Source organism: Pezoporus flaviventris, unplaced genomic scaffold, assembly GCF_033815535.1.
Source record: "Pezoporus flaviventris isolate CSIRO_AGI_PZ_B2104156 unplaced genomic scaffold, CSIRO_AGI_Pfla_v1 ptg000082l, whole genome shotgun sequence".
NCBI classification, from domain to species: domain Eukaryota; kingdom Metazoa; phylum Chordata; class Aves; order Psittaciformes; family Psittacidae; genus Pezoporus; species Pezoporus flaviventris.
Window position 1 is genome coordinate 691757 of NW_026892630.1, and position 18577 is coordinate 710333.

Consider the following 18577-nt stretch of genomic DNA (forward strand, 5'->3'; position numbering starts at 1 on the left):
TCAAAATTGGAAGAGAAAATCTGTTGACTTCTTCTGTTTTTAAGAGTTGAATCTCCAAGGGTAATACAATGGAAAGGGATTATTCCAGATTCCCTTCCTTTTTTATTTCCAATTACAGTTCTGATATTAAACAACTCAGAACTGCAGGTTCTTCTCAGAAGTCAAAGATAAATTGTTTTCACTGGATTCCAGTTGGTTGACTACATAGACTGTGCTGATGTTTACACATACCTTCATCTGCAGAGAACACTGAGGCTTCATTTCTGTTCCACAGTGATAGATGGTTTTCAAATAATGTTCCTTGAAATGATGTAGTTTATTCTTCATTTGAAAACTGCCATAAAATTGGAGCCCCTAGTCCTGTAATATCTTGAAGGATGATCTGTCAGCAATGTGTTGCTTTGACATGCTGTTTATTTTGGAATAGATTTCGAAAAGCAAAGATGACTTGAATAACGACGCCAGAGTTATTATCTGGTAATGATTTTTGTTTGAAGATTTAGGCCAAATTAATTTTAACACCACTGTAATTTATTTCTGGATGCCTTTGTGCTAGATGTAATCATAGTATTTCTAGCAAAAAAAATTTAGTGATTAAAAATATATCTATTTTAAATAAATCACACCATCATTGCCAACTTTGAATTCTGGTTAGCAATGACTTTGTATGTATATGAAATATTCTTAATTTTTGCCTCAAAACTAACTATTGAAGAAGAAATGGAGACTACAGAAGTGTTACTACTTCCATAAATGCGAAACTAAAAATGTTACATTGGGAAAATATCAATTCTTATATGCAAAACTTTAAAAAGGAGGCAGAGGAGGAAAAAATCCATCACACCTTTTCTCCAATCCTGGCTGGATCTACACATTTTACCTACCTTCTTGTTAAACTGCTCGTGGGCTAAAAATCTCAACTGAGGTTAAGATTTTGGTCCATGTATCATGACTCCTGACAATATTTTGTGAACCTCGATGTAATCATCCTTTAAGATCTCCACAGAAATGCTGCCCGGATAACCGGCGTGCACAGCAAGATTTTCAGTCTTTCAATCCTCACAACTGCCTTTGATCTTTTCTGGAATCCTCACATCAGACAAGTTAAAAGCAACCCAGACAAAACAAAGCATCGCTGCATGCCAGGTTACTCCAGTCCTGCTTTGCTTCTCAAGCCTTTTGGTAGTAAATGCCTGCTTTAAAGTTGTTAGTGTGTAATTTAAGTTCCCATTATCAGATTTGCTACTTGAACACACCCAATAGGTACCTGGTTTTGATATATCATGCACGGGTGTGCTCAGGGTCAAAACAGAATATTTTAGAACTGTAACATATTCAAAAAATCTGAATTTAAAAGAATTCCTTGGCAAAGTATCTCTCCCAGGATTCCTAGAATTAAATATTCATTCACAGAAGGTTCTAGACGAAGCATTAAGTAACGGATGAGGAGGCAGATGACCTCACTCTTGAATAAGACCTCAGTTTTAAGCTATTCAGTCATAAAAATACAAGGCATGAACAATAAGGACTTCACTTCTAAGAAGTGTCTTTTAATACAGTTGGGAAATAAGTTTTCTGCAGAATACACACTTCAGTCTTGCCAAGGCATATTTTCAGATGCACAGAGCATAGGTAGTTTGACAACAATGCAAGCTTGCTCTTCACATTTTTCACCCATAGGGAGGGAACTTGACAGTACAAAGTTGGATGGTAGTGTCTCAGCCAAAAATACAGCCTTTTCTCCTTAATAAGCAAGGGCAGCACAGCAAACCCACCATTGACTAAGATGGCTGGTCTTCAATAACCACTGCTCTACATTGTATTACTAGGTACTGGGGACCTAAGATGTGCAGCTGAATTCCAGAAACAATCAATCAAGAAGCATAGCACCTTGGTCATACCAAGACAATATAAACTGAGGATTTACTTTCTACAGCAGTTCCTGCAGGTCACTTATGCTAAAATGCATCTCAAACCATTAGTATAGCATATGAGAGGAGACCTACATTTCTGGGAAGCTCCATTAGAAAAAAAAGAATAAAAAGTGATAGCTTTGTGATGGCTCTCCACATTAATTGGTTGATGTGGAAAAGGATGTGCAATCAAATCACATCAGTGCACTATGATTTTTTAATTAAACAATAAATTAACAGTGCTGAGATCAATACTCAATTCCATTTGAAAATGCCAGATGGGTCCAAACTCAGAAAAGGTCACACATGTTGTAGATTAGCTCTCCTGAAATAATTAGTAAAAGAAGATGCAGTCTAGCCTCTTAATTTGGAGCACATTCTGAAAAATGTGAGTAATTACTTATTTTCAGTATTAGGAAATTAATACAAAGATTATTGAAACGCTGGAATTTTACAACAGCTTGAAAAATGTGGACTAAAGGTTACGAGAAGGATGCTACATTTAGAGGAAAGCCAGCTGGGCAAAAGAGGGAGAGGGATGAGGTGTTTTTGTTCTGATCTCCTTTAGAAAAACTGCCCAGCATAGACGTGTTATTTCAAGCCCTATAGAATTCCTTCTTTTCAGAAATGAACAGTCAAAATCAACTGTATTTAATCAAAAGAACAGGTGAATAGAAAAATGGCAGGAAGAAAGCTAAGTAAAATTATAAACACATACTACCCACAGTATCTCTCATGATCTAGCTAACTTGGTTTTGCAAATATCAAGACTGAAAATGCAATTCTAGAAGCTACAGTTTGATATGCTATGTTTTACTACATATATAACAGCTACAAGGAAACTCATACTGCTAACATCAGTTTTCCCACCTACCTGTGTGACCTGCATTCTAACAAAGCTGAGATCCAAACTAAAGACAATTTGATTCAGAGATGCCAAAAGCACCAAATGAAACATAGCAGGCAAGAATTTCTTAGGTGCATTTTGACCATCAAAACTGCATGGCATTGTGGATGCCATTGTTTCCTTTTTTTGATTGATTTTAAGTCCCCTTATTCCTTATTCAGCCAAGCAATTCTAAACCCTGCAGCAGAGCTCCTTAGGAGGTGAGGATCAGCCACAGCAGTTGACAGATGCAGCACTTGGGTAGTGCTACAGGAGAAAAATAGATGAGCATCCATCCCATGACAGTCAAACCTACGCAGTGAGTTTTCCTGTGTTCAACAGCCAGCTCAGCATTACTGCTCTTCTCTTCAAACTCCTGAGCAAATCAGTAAGTCACTCTTAAAGGGGGCGAAAGGGAGAGACCCAGACCCCAAGTACACAAGTCTGGATTCCAGTTCCCTGGAAGAGAGGTAGGTTCCTATGTTAGGCAGTTCAGCGCATGAGCTTAACTTCAGAGTCTTGCTCTCTATTTATCATGTCAGGAGATTAGCTTCTCTAAGCTTCTAATATATTTTACTAAAATTAGGCAGTACTAATCTCTCTGCCTTTCCCCAGTCTCCCAACTTTTCCCTGCTAAATTCTCATATTACTTAAGCCTCATGGATTACAGACAAGAAAGAGGGTCTCCTTCTAGTGAAAAGTTCCCTAGCATAACTGACAGGAAAAGAGATGCCTAATTATTTTAAGCAGCTGTATTAATGGGACTACACTCCAGGACAGAGACAGACTTCTGAAGCTCCAACTAACCTGGTAGGGCTTCAATTTATTCACATTAAGAACCTAGCTCAGAAATGCTGAACACTGACTTTGTTACATGAGATTCCTTATATTACTGATGTAGGAGATACTATATTCTTCAACAGAGACTAATAAGGGTAATAAATGGAAATAGACACCCTGTAGAGGATTTCTTGTGTTCCAGCAAGCTAGAAACACACCTTCCATCTCTCAAGTATTATTCTCTCAAAACGAGTATGAGCCTACAATCATCAGGAAATGGTCCCTGCAGGTAATTAGGGAAGTATCAAGCTGGAATCACTCCTCAAAATGGGAATGACTAACTTAGCAATAACTCCATTAGTACCCTGGTAGCTACAGGTCCTAATTACATCTAATATGTTGTAGTCTGTTGATTATCTGATGCAGTGTTAAAAGAAGAGTCAAAGGACACTGATGCCAATGAGCAAACACACAAATGAAGCATGTATTTGTTCTGAAAGCTTTTTTCTTCCTGTTTACAAAGCAAATTCTGTTCTACAACAGACAGGAAGATTGGTTTTCACATAGGAGCTGATGCCCTCCCCCCCTTTATTTTTTGATTCTCTTCAAAAAGAACACGATATTTGACCAAGAAGAAGGTGTCAGTCTGTCTGACACGTTTGGCAGAATAAGTACTCTTGCTCTCTCTTGTACCCTTTAATGGCCTGGAAAGAAAACACAGCTCTCAGGGCGGAGAAGACCAGAAGGAAAGTGCATGCACTCACCAAGAAGAAACACAGACTTCAGTCTAAAAATTACCTGTGTACTACAGTTCCTGTTTAATTTGCAACTAGGGTCTGAAACAAAAAACATATTTTCCTGTGGAGTTATAACAGCATATGAAGGAGCTGAAACCCTTCTTAATTAGTGTTTAAGAAAAATAGCAAAAATCCTTGAAACTATCAGAACTAGACACTGCTCTGTTAATTACAAAAAAATAGGCTTTTCTTTCACCTTCGCTGTAGTTCTCCAGTGGTATGTAATGGAAAAATATGCATTGGAAGTTTCTGCATCCTTAAAGATAATAAAAAGTATAAGTAGCAGAGGAAACAGGAATATATGGGAACAGAAGGAATCTGTGCACCTCAGGCTAGTAACATCATCACACCCCAAATAAGAACCTGAAACAGGGTCTATCAGAAGTTACATTGCAGCTCAAGCTCTTGAAAGGCTGCTTTTCCCTTAAAATCCTGTTTTAGGTAACTGTCACACACAGGGCTTTCCACATTCTCACTGAGGACACTGACATGGGCAGCACAGAGACCACTGCCATCAGTAGGTAATGCCGCTATCCTTATCTCTTTATGAAATGTCACAAAATGGGTAACATTACGTTCTCACCTATGGCTGGGGGGAGAGCAGAGCTGCATACGTTGGGATGGTTGTGTGCATGCTTCAGTAAACCATTATACTTCTGTAAAAGCACTTCACATGGATGGAAGGCAGCAACCTTAAGATCTGCAAAAGCATCCCTGGTTGAGGAGAACTGTGCTGTCACAACGATTAGCCTTAAAGCTGTGAATGCCTGGCAGACTTTGAGCTATTGCCATCTAGAGAGTGAATGGGCTCACAAGGAAGCAGCTCAGAAACTAACAGTCACTTTGTATGGCGATGCCAAAGTCTTGTAGTAGCAGCTTTCTAGAAGAGATGACAGTTCTTACAGCTACTCAAAACCAGACAGCACAAGGACTGGCCTGTGAACAGCAGATAGGGCAAGTCAGTGGAGGATAGCTAATTGTAGGGCTTGGGGGCTGACTGATACCACCCAGAAGTGTGCAGAATTTGCTGTGTGAAATCTGAGGGTGTCACTTCAGCAAAGAGCCATGACAATCCAGCGTGAAAGGCAACCAAGGAGCTGAACTGCTTCCTAGCGTGGTGACATAGGTAGAAGAGGATGCTGCCAAGAAGCTCCTTGTGAACAGCGGAAGCAGACAGACAAAGTGGAAGGGAGTGAGGATGAGCAACACCAGCTGCAAGTTTGATGGTTGTGGAGGTCAGAGCAGGCTATTACATGGGAATGCAATTGCTGTCCATACTCCTTATCCCTGCTGCTCCTCACCCACTCCCCTCTGGTGCTTTTAAAGGCTTGTTTCAAGCCCAGCAGTGGTACTTATGCTGGATGCAATACTATTTTAGAAGGCGTTTTCCGTGAGGCATCCTTTGTTCTCCCTTGTGGCCTCAGGACGGACAATATCAGCAGTTGGTCACTTAAGAGCCCCAAAATATCACCACAAATTGAAACCCCATTGGGAATAATATTGCTTGAATGGGAACAGGAAGAACACATACAAATTATCTGCACTTTTAAAAGTTCCAGCACACTACTTCTCCAATTTTACTAAAACCTTTTTAGCTTAAAATGAAAATAACTGACAAAAAGACCCACATTTCAACCAGCAGGTATTAGAACATTTGTTTTCATCCAAACAGCCTCAAAAAGCTCCATAATTGTCCAAAAGAAGGCAGGTCCTCTCCTACCCTCAGTAGGAGATACAGACAGTAACTGTCTTAATATTTTTTTTTCTCAGAGAGATGCATTAAGGCACAAAGTAGTCAAATGATAAGCCAAAGATCAAAGTATTCAGGCAGTGCTTGGACGAAACACGGGAGACCAACTTTGAGGCAAGTAACAGAAGTCTAAAGGCACTAAATTACATTAAATGTTTGAAACATATGACCAGTGACTGTTACTGTCAAAGAAGTAAGTTTGGGAAGAATGGCCAATGCTTATGTCTTTCCTAAAAGACATAAGTGCCTCATATGTGGATCTAGGTGAAAACTGACATACCAGACAAAAATCCCCATATGCTTTTAACCTCATATAAATACTTCATTACAACATCTCAAAACTGTAGGTATCAAAAGCTTGAGGTAAATATTTGCTGGGAAATTGTAATGCCTTTAGAAATGCATCAGAACTGGGTCAAAGGAATTCAATGGTTTATTGATGAAAATCATGCCCATCAAAAAACAATTTCTTCACACTCAAGTCTACATAAAAAGCCCAGGAAGCCATCCCTGTTTCTCACAATCAGGTGGTTAGATCTATTTTTAAATACAGATAATAAGTAAAATAAATATATCTTAAAAGTTCTTGTCATCTGCTTTAAAGTTTTAAAGCTCTAGCAGTAACGAAGCCTTAGCTTCTCTCATCAGTGATGCCCCCTCCTGTGAACTGCATGAAATGTTTGGCTGCTGGCATACTAGATGATGGCTGGAAGAAAAGCTGAGAAGTGGGGTGGCATTTCAGCCTGAGTGGAATGGATGGATTGGCTGCAATAATAAAGCTGCAGAGATCAATATCATAGAATCATAGAATCATAGAATTGTTAGGGTTGGAAAGGACATGAAGATCATCCAGTTCCAACCCCCCCTGCCATGGGCAGGGACACCTTACACTAAATCATATCACCCAAGGCCTCGTCCAACCTGGCCTTGAACACCACCAGGGATGGAGCATTCACAACCTCCCCAGGCAACCCATTCCAATGCCTCACCACCCTAACAGTAAAGAATTTCCTCCTTATATCCAATCTAAACTTCCCCTGTTTAACCCCTTACCCCTTGTCCTATCACTACAGTCCCTAATGAAGAGTCCCTCCCCAGCATCCCTATAGGCCCCCTTCAGATACTGGAAGGCTGCTATGAGGTCTCCACGCAGCCTTCTCTTCTCCAGGCTGAACAGCCCCAACTTCCTCAGCCTGTCTTCATACAAGAGGTGCTCCAGCCCCTGATCATCCTCGTGGCCTCCTCTGGACTTGTTCCAACAGTTCCATGTCCTTTTTATGTTGAGGACACCGGAACTGCACACAATACTCCAGGTGAGGTCTCACGAGAGCAGAGTAGAGGGGCAGGATCACCTCCTTCGACCTGCTGGTCACACTCCTTTTGATGCAGCCCAGGATACGATTGCTTTCTGGGCTGCTGTCCTGGGTTCAGCAGTAGCAGTCATGTCTTTTCCTTTGTGTTAACTGGTGCAGTGCTGTGTTTTGACTTCTAGTTTGAGAACAGTGTTGGTGAAGCCGATGTTGTCGGTTGTTGCTAAGTGATGTTTACCCTGACCAAGGACTCTGTGAGGCTCATGCTCTGCCAGGGAGGAGGGGAAGCTGTGAGGAAGCAGAGACGGGGCGCCTGACCCGGGCTAGCTGGGGAGGTATTCCATACCACAGCACGTCATGCCCGGGGTGGGGGGTAACTGGGAGTTACCCGGAAGGACAGGAGCTTCCGGGTGGAACTCGTTTTCTTGGCCGGTGGTATCGTATTCTCTTCCCTTGTTATTTTCCCTTATCACTGTTTTAGCTGATAGTAGCGGTGGTGATTTGTTGCTGGACTGTTCTTGTCTCAACCCGTAGGAGTTGCACTCTCTCGATCCTCCTCCCCGTTCCTCCGGGAGCGGGGAAGGGGAGAGCCCCGGTGCAGGGGGGGGGGAGACGGACACGGACCTTGATTGTTGTCAGCTCGGCACCACTCACTGGGAGTGAGTGAACAAGTTACCTGACTGGGTTTAAACCACGACAGCTGTGAGCGCACACTGAAGCCAGCTCATGTTCATTTTCTCATCAACCAACACCCCCGAGTCCTTCTCCGCAGGGCTGCTCTGAATCTCTTCTCTGCCCAACCTGTAGCTGTGCCTGGGATTGCTCCGACCCAGGTGTAGGACCTTGCACTTGGCATGGTTAAACTTCATGAGGTTGGCATCAGCCCACCTCACAAGCGTGTCGAGGTCCCTCTGGATGGCATTCCTTCCCTCCAGGGTATCAACCGAACCACACAGCTTGGTGTCATCGGCAAACTTGCTGAGGGCGCACTCAATCCCACTGTCCGTGTCAGCAATGAAGATGTTGAACACAACCACACAGAATGGTTTTGGTTGGACAGGGGCTAAAAGCTCATGTAGTTCAAACCCCACTGCTATGGGCAAGGACACCTTCCACTAGAGCAGGGTGCTCCAAGCCCCATCCAACCTGGCCTTGAGCACTGCCAGGGATGAGGCAGCCACAGCTTCACCAGGCAATCTGTTCCAATGTCTCCCTACCCACCCAATAAGGAATTTCTTTCTTACACCTAATCTAAATCTACCTTCTCTGAGCATAAAGCTGTTATTCCTTGTCCTGTCACTACATGTCTTTGTAAAAGCCCGTCTCCAGGTTTCTTCTTGGCTCACTTAGGTACTGGAAGGCTGCTGTAGCCATAGACATATGAATACTGTGTATTAACTGCACTTGTACTACCCAGCTCTAAAGTCACAGTACAACATCTGTCTTTCAGAAATCTGTCACAACACACACCATTGTCTTCAATAGCTCTCAGGAGCTGCTGGGTACACAATTAATGAAAATAAAAATAAAAATCAGTGAGCAAGTCCATGTATTTAACTATGAGAAAATGTACCTCTCACTTCATTCTTGCAGTGACTTTTAAAGCTTAACAATTCAAACCCTTTTAAAATCATTAGAACAGTGAAAGGCACCTTTAAAGTGCTCTTGTAGAGAAAGCCTGAATTAGGAATTTTCAGCGCAGTCACAGCCTGTCAGACATGTTTCTGCCTCTTCCATTGGCTGTTTTATTGCTCAATTTTGTATTTTTCCACGGTGAATATCCCTGTTGTGGTCAGATTTCTGACTGAATATTCCCATGATTGGCTGCAAAGCCAGAGAGCTCATGACACCTGTGGAGAAACAGTGTTCCTTGATTACCAGTAAGAAAAAAAGTGTTCCAGTGCTGATGTGGATTAGAACACTGATTCCCACATTCAGGACTAACAGAGAAGGGAAAAAAAGCTGCAAGAGAGCATCAAATTCCTTGAATTAAAGATGAAATACTTCTTGACTTTGTTTGAAAGTGTCACTTAGGAGAGCTTAGAGAACCTTGCTGAAGTCAGGACAGGTTATCTACTGTTTTTCCTGTAGCCACAAGTGTTTCCTCTATCAAGGAAGGTTGTTTTCAAATTTGTTTCTGTCAAATCTATGTTGGTTGTTATGTCTTTTTTTCTTTTCTACTTTCACAATTGTTTGGTAACTTTTTCAGTACCTTTCTGGGAACTGAAGCTAGGCTGAGTTATCCTTTAGTTCCCCAAGCCCTCTGAGTAATATTCCCTTTTCTAGTGTTTCTAGCACCTCATCCATTCAAAATAATCAGACAATCATTAGCACTGACTAAAGCCACCTCAAATAAGAGCTCTGCCACGCCTGGCTTCAGGATTCCTAAATTACATAAAAATTCCATAGTCTTGTTCTTTACCTGCTTTAGGTAGAGGAATTCTGGCATTAGCTGGATTAACAGTCTCATTGCAAGTCACTTTCTTGGGGAAGGATGATGCAATATAAAAATGCATAAACAAAAAAGTCTATTTATATCAGCTTATGAGGCTACCTTTTTGGTTTTTTTTTCAGTCAGTAGAAAGCCAACATTGTCTTTGCTGTTTCTCTTATTACTTACATGCTTCTGTGATGATCAAACTAACATTATCTATCCACCATCTTTACAATGGACTATATCTTTCCAATTGGTCTAGAAGTCAAAGTGATAAAATTAGAACAACTTGTTTATGTCAAAGACTTAACTGCTGATATCCTCCTCAGACTTTTGAGATACTAATGCTTTGCTGTGCCATTTTCCTCACACACTGATCCATTTATACACGAAGCATGCATTGTCCCCAGTATTTATTTCACACATGGGCAGAATTTACTAACTTGGCAAACAGCACTAACATCTGTGCTGCCTTAAAGGACAATTTCAGAACAAAACCTTAGGAAGTTGATATATATGAGAGGCTAGCTGAGCAAGTGGTTTACTTTGTGTCTTCAAACTATCTAGTAAAGAGTTTGATGACCACAGATGCAGAAGCTACTACTGAGAAGCAGCTGGACAGGATTCAAGTTTGCTGTGTTTTGTTCTTCTAACTACAAGAACCTATGTGATACCTAAATAAAGTTTCCAACAATAAACAACTACCTTCTTAGTCCAGAGAGATTATTTATAGGCAAACAACAGTGAATTCAAACCAGGTTCAAATCCTCAAAGCCAATTCATATACTACCATAACCATTAAACACACAGGCTCTAGCAGATTCATTGTTTGTAATTTGTGTTTTCCAGCTCCAGCAATTAATATGATTTTGTGTATACATCACTATAAATGAAATGACCTTTTACAACTCATGAACTCAATGCATGGAAAGGTACAGCTTCGGCAACTGCAGAAACCATTTCTCTGTTTACGCTAACAAATACAATACTGAAAGCAACTCATCTATTATGTGCTGCCTGTCTCTTCTCAGTCCACATTAAACAGAGGTTTAACAAGGCTGCTAGAACTTTCCATTCTTTTCTTCCGTTAGACCCTAAATTCATGAAGATCAACATCTTGAATACTTCAACACCCCAATGGAGTGTCCAGCCAAACCAGCTAATAATGCCACATTTAAGGAGACAAATTTGATTCCACATTGGACCAGACTGAACCTAGACCTTCTATTTCCTGTATATGAATAGAAGATCCAGACTATTGAGCTACGGAGAATCCAGATTTCTGTCTTTCTCAAAAAAAAGAGAAGACACCTCATTTTCACCAGAACCAAACAACCTTAATTTTTATTTGCAAAAGAAAGCCACTTCCTGCCCAGGAAGAAAATCAACTGCCAGAGGTTACTGTTCACACAAATATTTACAGCTAGTTTTCCTGTTCATGACTATGTTGGATGCAGACCACGTCAGCTAGTATGTGCGGTGATGGGTGGACATAAGCCTCAGGCAACTGAATCAAGACCAACAAACTCATTTCAGATGGTCTAACCAGAGGTTAATGGCAACTTCACAGCTGTTGCAATATGTTTGTCTGCAACTATAAATTGCTGATTCCAAGGATCACAGATTCTGGATATATCTGCATTGCTTCTAGCTCTGAGAAGGGTTTACACAGCCAAAGCACGACTATATGCCACTGGTACATGTCCTATAAAAAAATGGTGTGGGAAGGTGCAAGAGCAACATGTGAGGCTGCTCATTTAACACTATACCACACACTTCACAGATAGAAAGAGAATTACTGCAATGCTGGTATTTATAAAAGGACTTTCTTGGTGATATCAGATGTTCTGTTTGGAAGTTGGTTTCTAAACAATATTAGCAGTATTTGATTTTTCTTAATCCTAAAACTTTGAAGCTGTAAAAAGTATATTTATTTTAACTGGCATGTTAAGTTAGGGAGCATTTTCTGCTGAAACTATGGAATCATTCCACTAGCTATCCCTATCAGCTCTATGGTGGCTGCTATTACAGTAATGCCCTTTTGTTAATTACCCTTTCATATTTTTTTTCTTAACATGGATCCATTTTTAAACCTATCATAGATTTCATGACACACCACTTTAATGTGTCACTTATACTCTTCCCACTTGAGCTTCAGTCTTTGTCCAAGACTCTGGAGCTACATGATAGTCTGTTCAATCCTAAAGCAAAGCAAAATAATCTCATTTCACTTACAGAGGAGCAACCCATTTTACTTTGAAATGTAAATAATTCTAAGTGTTGAAGAAATGTGAAAGACATTTCCTCACAAATTTCCTATTTAATAGCTTACAAAAGACAGTTTTGTCCCACTGCCACTGAGCTCTCAAAATGCTGGCTGAAGCTCAGTAGAATGCGTAACACACATTTAAATCCTGCTGATCAATATGGGACTTATGTGCTTTGTCAGATCAAGATCTATGCAAACAGAAAAAGGTTGTTGGTACTTCCCTAGGTTTCACATTAAAAAAACACAACCCATCTGTAATTCCAATCCACAAACAACACTAGAACATATATACATATATATGAAATCATTCCATGATCCAATATTGTGTGGATGGGTGTGAGTCTGGATTAGGCCATAGCAACCGCAGGGCATCACATCACAACAAATGTGCTTACAGCTAACTGCAATTATCCCAGGGGAGCAACAGAAACCCCAACTGATCTCAATTAAACTGGCATCAATTCAGAAGAGCCCCAGTGAATCCTGGCTGTAAGTGGAGATGGCGTTTGATACACATAATGCATTAATAAAACCTGCAGCATTCTCTCAAGTTATAATTTAGTAAAATTCCAGGCCATTTTTGTCAAAAAAACCCAAAACAACTGTTTTTAAAACATTTTTTAAACATATTAAAGCACAGTTTTAGCTCCAGCTTGAAAATCAACAGTTTAAGACGAGCCCGACATGTTCTAAAAAGCCACTCAAGTGTAATGGCATTAATAAAACAAATGTTACTGTGATGCTGGAAACACCACGAAGCAGTTTTGGGAGCCTTTGTTTTCCCACAACATATTTTTGACTTTAGTCCCAATCAATATTTACTGTCATTGGCACTCAGATACGGAAATACAAGCCTAGCAGAGATTATTTTACAGAAAAAATCAGAACAGGCACCACATTATTTATCCAGGTTGGCACCCAGTTCAGTGTTTATGCATATAATACATTCAGAAAACGAAACAAGTTGAATGTTCTTTAAAATGAAGTCAATTTATTGAGTGGAAAGGTGTTTGTTACTTCTCTTACACACAAAAATACTGTAAGACTTTATTGCTTTTTCACCAGCTGAATAAGATAATGTTCCCTCTGTGCTTTTTAGTGCATTATTTTTCAGACTTTATGAGGCATTTCATTGTATGAATTATAGCTGGTAGATCTGACCTTTTTGCAATTTAGATTGACCAGTTGTGGGTCAACATTTGCAAAAAATCCTGAACATCTGAAGTTTACATAAATTTTTGAAGCAAGTTATAAAATAATAAAATTAGTCAAGAAAACCAGCATTTTTTAATTCAGTTTGAAAAGAAGGTAAAGTAGAAAATATATCAGGATTGATGCTGCTGAACCTAATAAAATTTTAATTTGTTCTCTCCTCATGCATTACGTTTTAACTTTGAATCAATTGCTAAGTTCATGCAAACCTCAATGGATAGGCAATTACACTACCTGATCTGAAAAATGCTCAAAGCCTATTATATGTGTGTGTATGGGTGGGGGAAGTCAGCAGATTGGAGACTGTTCTGTATAACGACACCTGCATAACCAATACATCTATATTTTACCTATCAAAAGCCAACTAACTAGCACCTGTTTGGAACTTATTTTGACAAAGCTCTGACATTTTGGACTAAACCTATTTATTTTTCCCTCTGTATAAGGTGTGTGCCACATCATTATAAATGGGGGTTACTCCAATGAAAAGATCAGGATTCCACCTTCCTCCTCTGCTCTCTTCCATCCACACAAACAATCACCACTATCACAATCTTGCAACATAAAGTCAAAAATCTGATAAGTTTTTCTCTTCTAAAAGCCCAAATACCAGTTCTCAGTTAAGGGAGTATTGAGAAAGTATCTTCATTCTACAAAAGAGAAAACATTTATTAGTCTGTGCTATTAGCCACTACAATAACACAGAGAATCAGCTGTCCAATATGCTGCTGACAGTAATGTGTATTACAGCAGAAAATAACAACTTCCAGGATTATGCTTAGACCACCAAACAACATCTGTCTATGAAAAGCAAAATAAAAGCCCCTGGAATTAATGTAATCTAATTCACTATCATGCCATTAATGACAACTTGCCTGTGATTTGGCACTGACGTGATGCTTTTGCAGCTATTGTTTTTACAAGGCAAATGATGCAATACTACTTAGAAAAATGTTCTATGAGAAACATGCCCTCTAAATAAGTATTGCTCCTTCAGGTAATGCAGCAATTTAATTTGCAGAGCACAGATACCACCATCATTAAAGAAGTTTTCCTCTGAAATTTATTTTAATGTGCATAGCAGAAGGTTAGCTAAAGGTTAGCTATGGTATTAGCCTACTGTAAAGCATTTATTAGGACAATAGCATAAATTTGTAGTTGTTTTCAATAAAACACTAAAGTTGTTTTATTAAAGCCTTTTTCTTGCATACGTGTAAAAGACTTGGAAAATCCTGGGAAGCTGAATAAAGGAAATGTTTAATAATTTTTCAATATAGAATGTTCTTAAACTGGTTGCTATGCTAAATCACAGCGGGTGGCTGAACATGCAAAGCATTCAGTCATTTGGTTGCAAGTTCATGAAATTACCGTTGAACTTCTCATAATCACACGAACAGGAAGAAAAATACTCTAGACAGAGGTCATATTAGCATTAAATAGTTTCTTCAGAAAAGATCCATCCGATTTCAGCACTGTTTAGTCTTGACTTTGCCACTGACTTGGAGACCCACTGGGAAAGTGATCTGCCTTTAAATAATCCCTTGCTCTGACTCTTCAAAGTAGTAGGAGGCAGTGGCAGTACTGAGAAGGCAGTGTTTTTCTACTGAACTCATTCAGGATAAAATACCCCATTCATCCTATAGGATCCTTAGGCTGGACTGGACATTCTGCCTGAGTTATGGATGTGGAATGCTGATATTGATTTATAAGCAGCTATAAAATTCAGCCTTATGTATTAAACATACGTAATTCCAACAACACCCTAACATTTCAAGTAATGGTAACCTTATTTCAGAAAATACAGAATTGAATTTGGAAGTTACAATTCATTTATATGACTGTCATCCATGAGCTAACTCCAGAAAGTTCAGCCTTCTTTTTTTCTCACTTGATAAAGGCCAATAAATTCACCATAGATTTATCTACATGCATCCCCTTGCAACAACAGTTAAACTAAAGCATGATTTGGCACCTCTGAATGAGAAGAGAAGGCAGAATCAGGGAAGAAGTTTACAGATAGAGAGTGAGGTTTAATTTCCTCATTTTCTCCTTTATGCAGAAAAGAGTTCAATACACAGAAGCAAAATGTGCATGAAAAAGCAGATTTAAACTGGCAGAGTAGCACTATGCAGTCAAACAAGAAATCTCATCATACTGCAGTGTGAAGCTCTAAACATCTGTACAGTACAATATGATGGTCTTTAGTACCAGGCAGGAGGAATAGGGATACAATAAGCCTTGATAATCCACAGGCGCTAAGCAATTTGAAAGGTTTTCCCATTCCTTGAGGTAATAAATGTAAAGTGGTGCTTCAGTACAGTTCAAAAATCATTGCTGGAGTAAATAAGGCAATGGCACGTTGAGGTGAGGGCAGATGGAAAATTTCATCATGCTTGAGGGGAGGTGGGACAAAACAAAGAAAACTGCTTCCATCTTAAATCTGAGGAAGTTCAACAGCTAGGCAGAAAACAAAGCTGCTTTTCTTCTATAGAAATGGACACCGGGGGCTTAGATTTGTTGGGTCAGTTTTGTCTCCTATTGTTTCTTCCATTGTTCAAGAAGTCACGCAGTATTTGGCTCTCGGGCTTTTTATAATCAAACCACCTCTCAAGAAGACCCCAAAATTTGGAAAGGAAGAGGGGAAAAAAGGTTATATATGATGGAAATAGCATTTCTAAAAGGGAGAAGAAAGCCAAACTCCTTTCAGTGCCAGCATTAGGGATGCTTAAGCCTTTGGGACCAAACCTCAATTACAAGGTTTCATATAAATCTGAACCACAGGAAAAGCTTTCATCAGGATCTAAGTGACATCTACATCCTGGGAGATATATTCCTTAGAAAAGGTCTCCAAAGTGTAACTGGAGTGAGATCAAGGAGAGAAACTTTTCCTTAAAATTGAAGGAGTTACTTGCAGCAGAGGAGTCAAAGGTAAATATTAAACCAAGTTTGCTTCTTATCTGGGCAATATAGCTTTTAGCTATGTTCACTGCCAGGCCTGCAACACCAAACAGACAAGTTTAGGGGTAAATAAAAGTGAGTAAATGGCCACTTGCTAGCCTCACCAAGTCTGTAGGAATGATCTACTATGTCACATTTCAGAGTCTTGCTAAATAAATACAAAATGGTTAAGCACCATGTGCTGACTGTGCTGGAATCCAGAAAAAAGCATTAATGACTACTTTTTAAATGTTGTCAAAGGAGTCAGGAAATTTGCTGTAAGTAAACAGCTTCAGAAAACTATTAATTTGAAGCTGATGCAGGAATAAAAATATTCTTTTGATTTCCTCATAATTCTGGGGCAAAAAGTCCAAAAATTGCTAGATCAGAACTTTATATTGAGTTCCCAGGAACTCATTTATCCCATGTTTATCAGGTTTGATATTGATTTAGTAGACTAACCTGTATTTCATTCAAAAAGTGGCAGAATCGGTTCCTTTACAACTCTGAAACAATAAAAAAGGGATTTCAAGCAGGAAAATCTCTCTTTGCTTCTTGTCTGTGAAAAAAACCTTGGGATTTAATAAGTACTGAATATGAGCTTAATCTGAAGGAGATATCCCCCCCCCCCCCCCGAAATACAGGTGGAATGTTATCTACAGCATAAGAATTTAAAGTAATTCATAAAGCAATTCATAAATTGCAACTATCACAGGAGAAAATCCACCATGAAACAGATGCAAATCTGTGAATAGCAAATCTGTATTGAAGAGCAGCCTTCGAATTAGCTTATTATTATGTCCCAGTGAAGCTGAAGGCTGATAGAAACAAGGCAACTTTTCACTTTAAAAAAAAAAACAAGATCCTCCACTGAGATAATAAAATAGTTTTCTTATTTCCCTTCCTATGCATTGAATGATGGCTCTAAAGTGCAGTGCTTGGAGTTCAGTTTATCTCCCCAGACACTGACACTGTGCAAATTTCTTTTAAAAACTCTCTTAAAAGTTTCTTTGGGGAAGAAAAAAAAAAAAAGAAAGGAAAATAGGAGCCCCTTATACTTTGAAATACAAATTTATTTGTATCCTTGGTGGAAGACCAGTAGGTTGACAAGGGAGACCTTGTTTTCACTGTTTCCACTATCCTTATTTTGTTTTAGTTTGAATCTGTCATCCAAAAAGATAAAGAGTAGTTCTCAAATGCAGATTAGGCATAGTATAGCTGGATCACAGTTAGCTCTTCTAAAATTCACCTTCTGTAGTGACTTTAGAGTCCAGCCCAAAACAGGCCCCAGTGGTATTTGTTTTTTTTTAGCAGCCTTACCAGGATTTCTGAATTTAAGTCAAGTTCATCAAAAAGTAAAAAAAAAAAATCCATTCTTTTTGAGAGACCTCACAACCCAAAACACTTCAAAAGAAGTTTTGTACACATGAAAAACTGGAAAAGGGATTCTTGTGTTCAGGTGATGGAGTTAAGCATTTAACTGCATTTGAAAATAAACTGATAATGGAGCATCACATCATTCAACTACTAAACAGTAATGCAAAAAGAAGTGTTTACAAATGAGTCCTCCAATTTTAAATCATCAGTACAACGTGTACTAACCTGGCAATGAACTCTGGTATTTATGGGTAATCGCTTTGTGAAAAAATCAAAGTATATTTGCATTGATTGTGGGTGCTGTATGGGGAACAGTTCATTTCAAGACATAACAGCAGCAAGTAGATGGAAAGGAAAACTTTAGTCTGCTCCAGTGAAAAAAGAACAAATAATGGAGTAATGCAAGAAGTGATTTGCAAATTCCTTCCTGATAAATTATTGAAAATTAATTATTTCTATACTTACATTTGTAATGTCTGTTTAATATTTTCTAATAGATACTTGTCTGAAAACATTTATGAACCTTGAAGCTGCAAGGGTGGTATTCCTTTTGAAATACGTTTAAAAATGCACTTTTAAACTTCTCTTTAAAAAGACTCAGAAAGCCAAAATTTAAGACAAAGACCTTTTGAACTCAGTAACAAATCAAGGGAAAAGTCTGACACTCCAAATGGGTAGTTCAGCCAAAATTCATAGCTTGGAATTTATTTCTAAGTGCTGTCAATTAACAATTAATACATCCAGATTTTCCCCTCCTTATGAATGAGATGGAAGACTTGCAAGATACATTACTAAATTTATAATTATTTTATTATGCAGCATGATCTTTACTTGTCTTGCTTTAGCAGAGGTAAAATCCTTAAAGTCCTTATAGAGGATACATTGCTTTAACCTCTCACTGAATGAAGAAAG

General features: G+C 39.0%; 1 protein-coding gene across 2 annotated transcripts in view; it reads right to left on the reverse strand.

Annotated features, from left to right (window-relative positions):
* The window catches only part of CDH13 (cadherin 13), a 793216-nt gene that overhangs the window by 65871 nt on the left and 708768 nt on the right, over nt 1–18577 (reverse strand). The window contains exon 15 of one of the 2 annotated variants that reach the window (XR_009747138.1): nt 12726–12741. The exons of the other annotated variant lie outside the window; for it this stretch is intronic. The gene's annotated coding sequence lies outside the window, so the exon portion shown is untranslated. Of the gene's footprint in view, nt 1–12725; nt 12742–18577 lie in introns of those variants that run through there. 2 annotated transcript variants of the gene reach the window in all.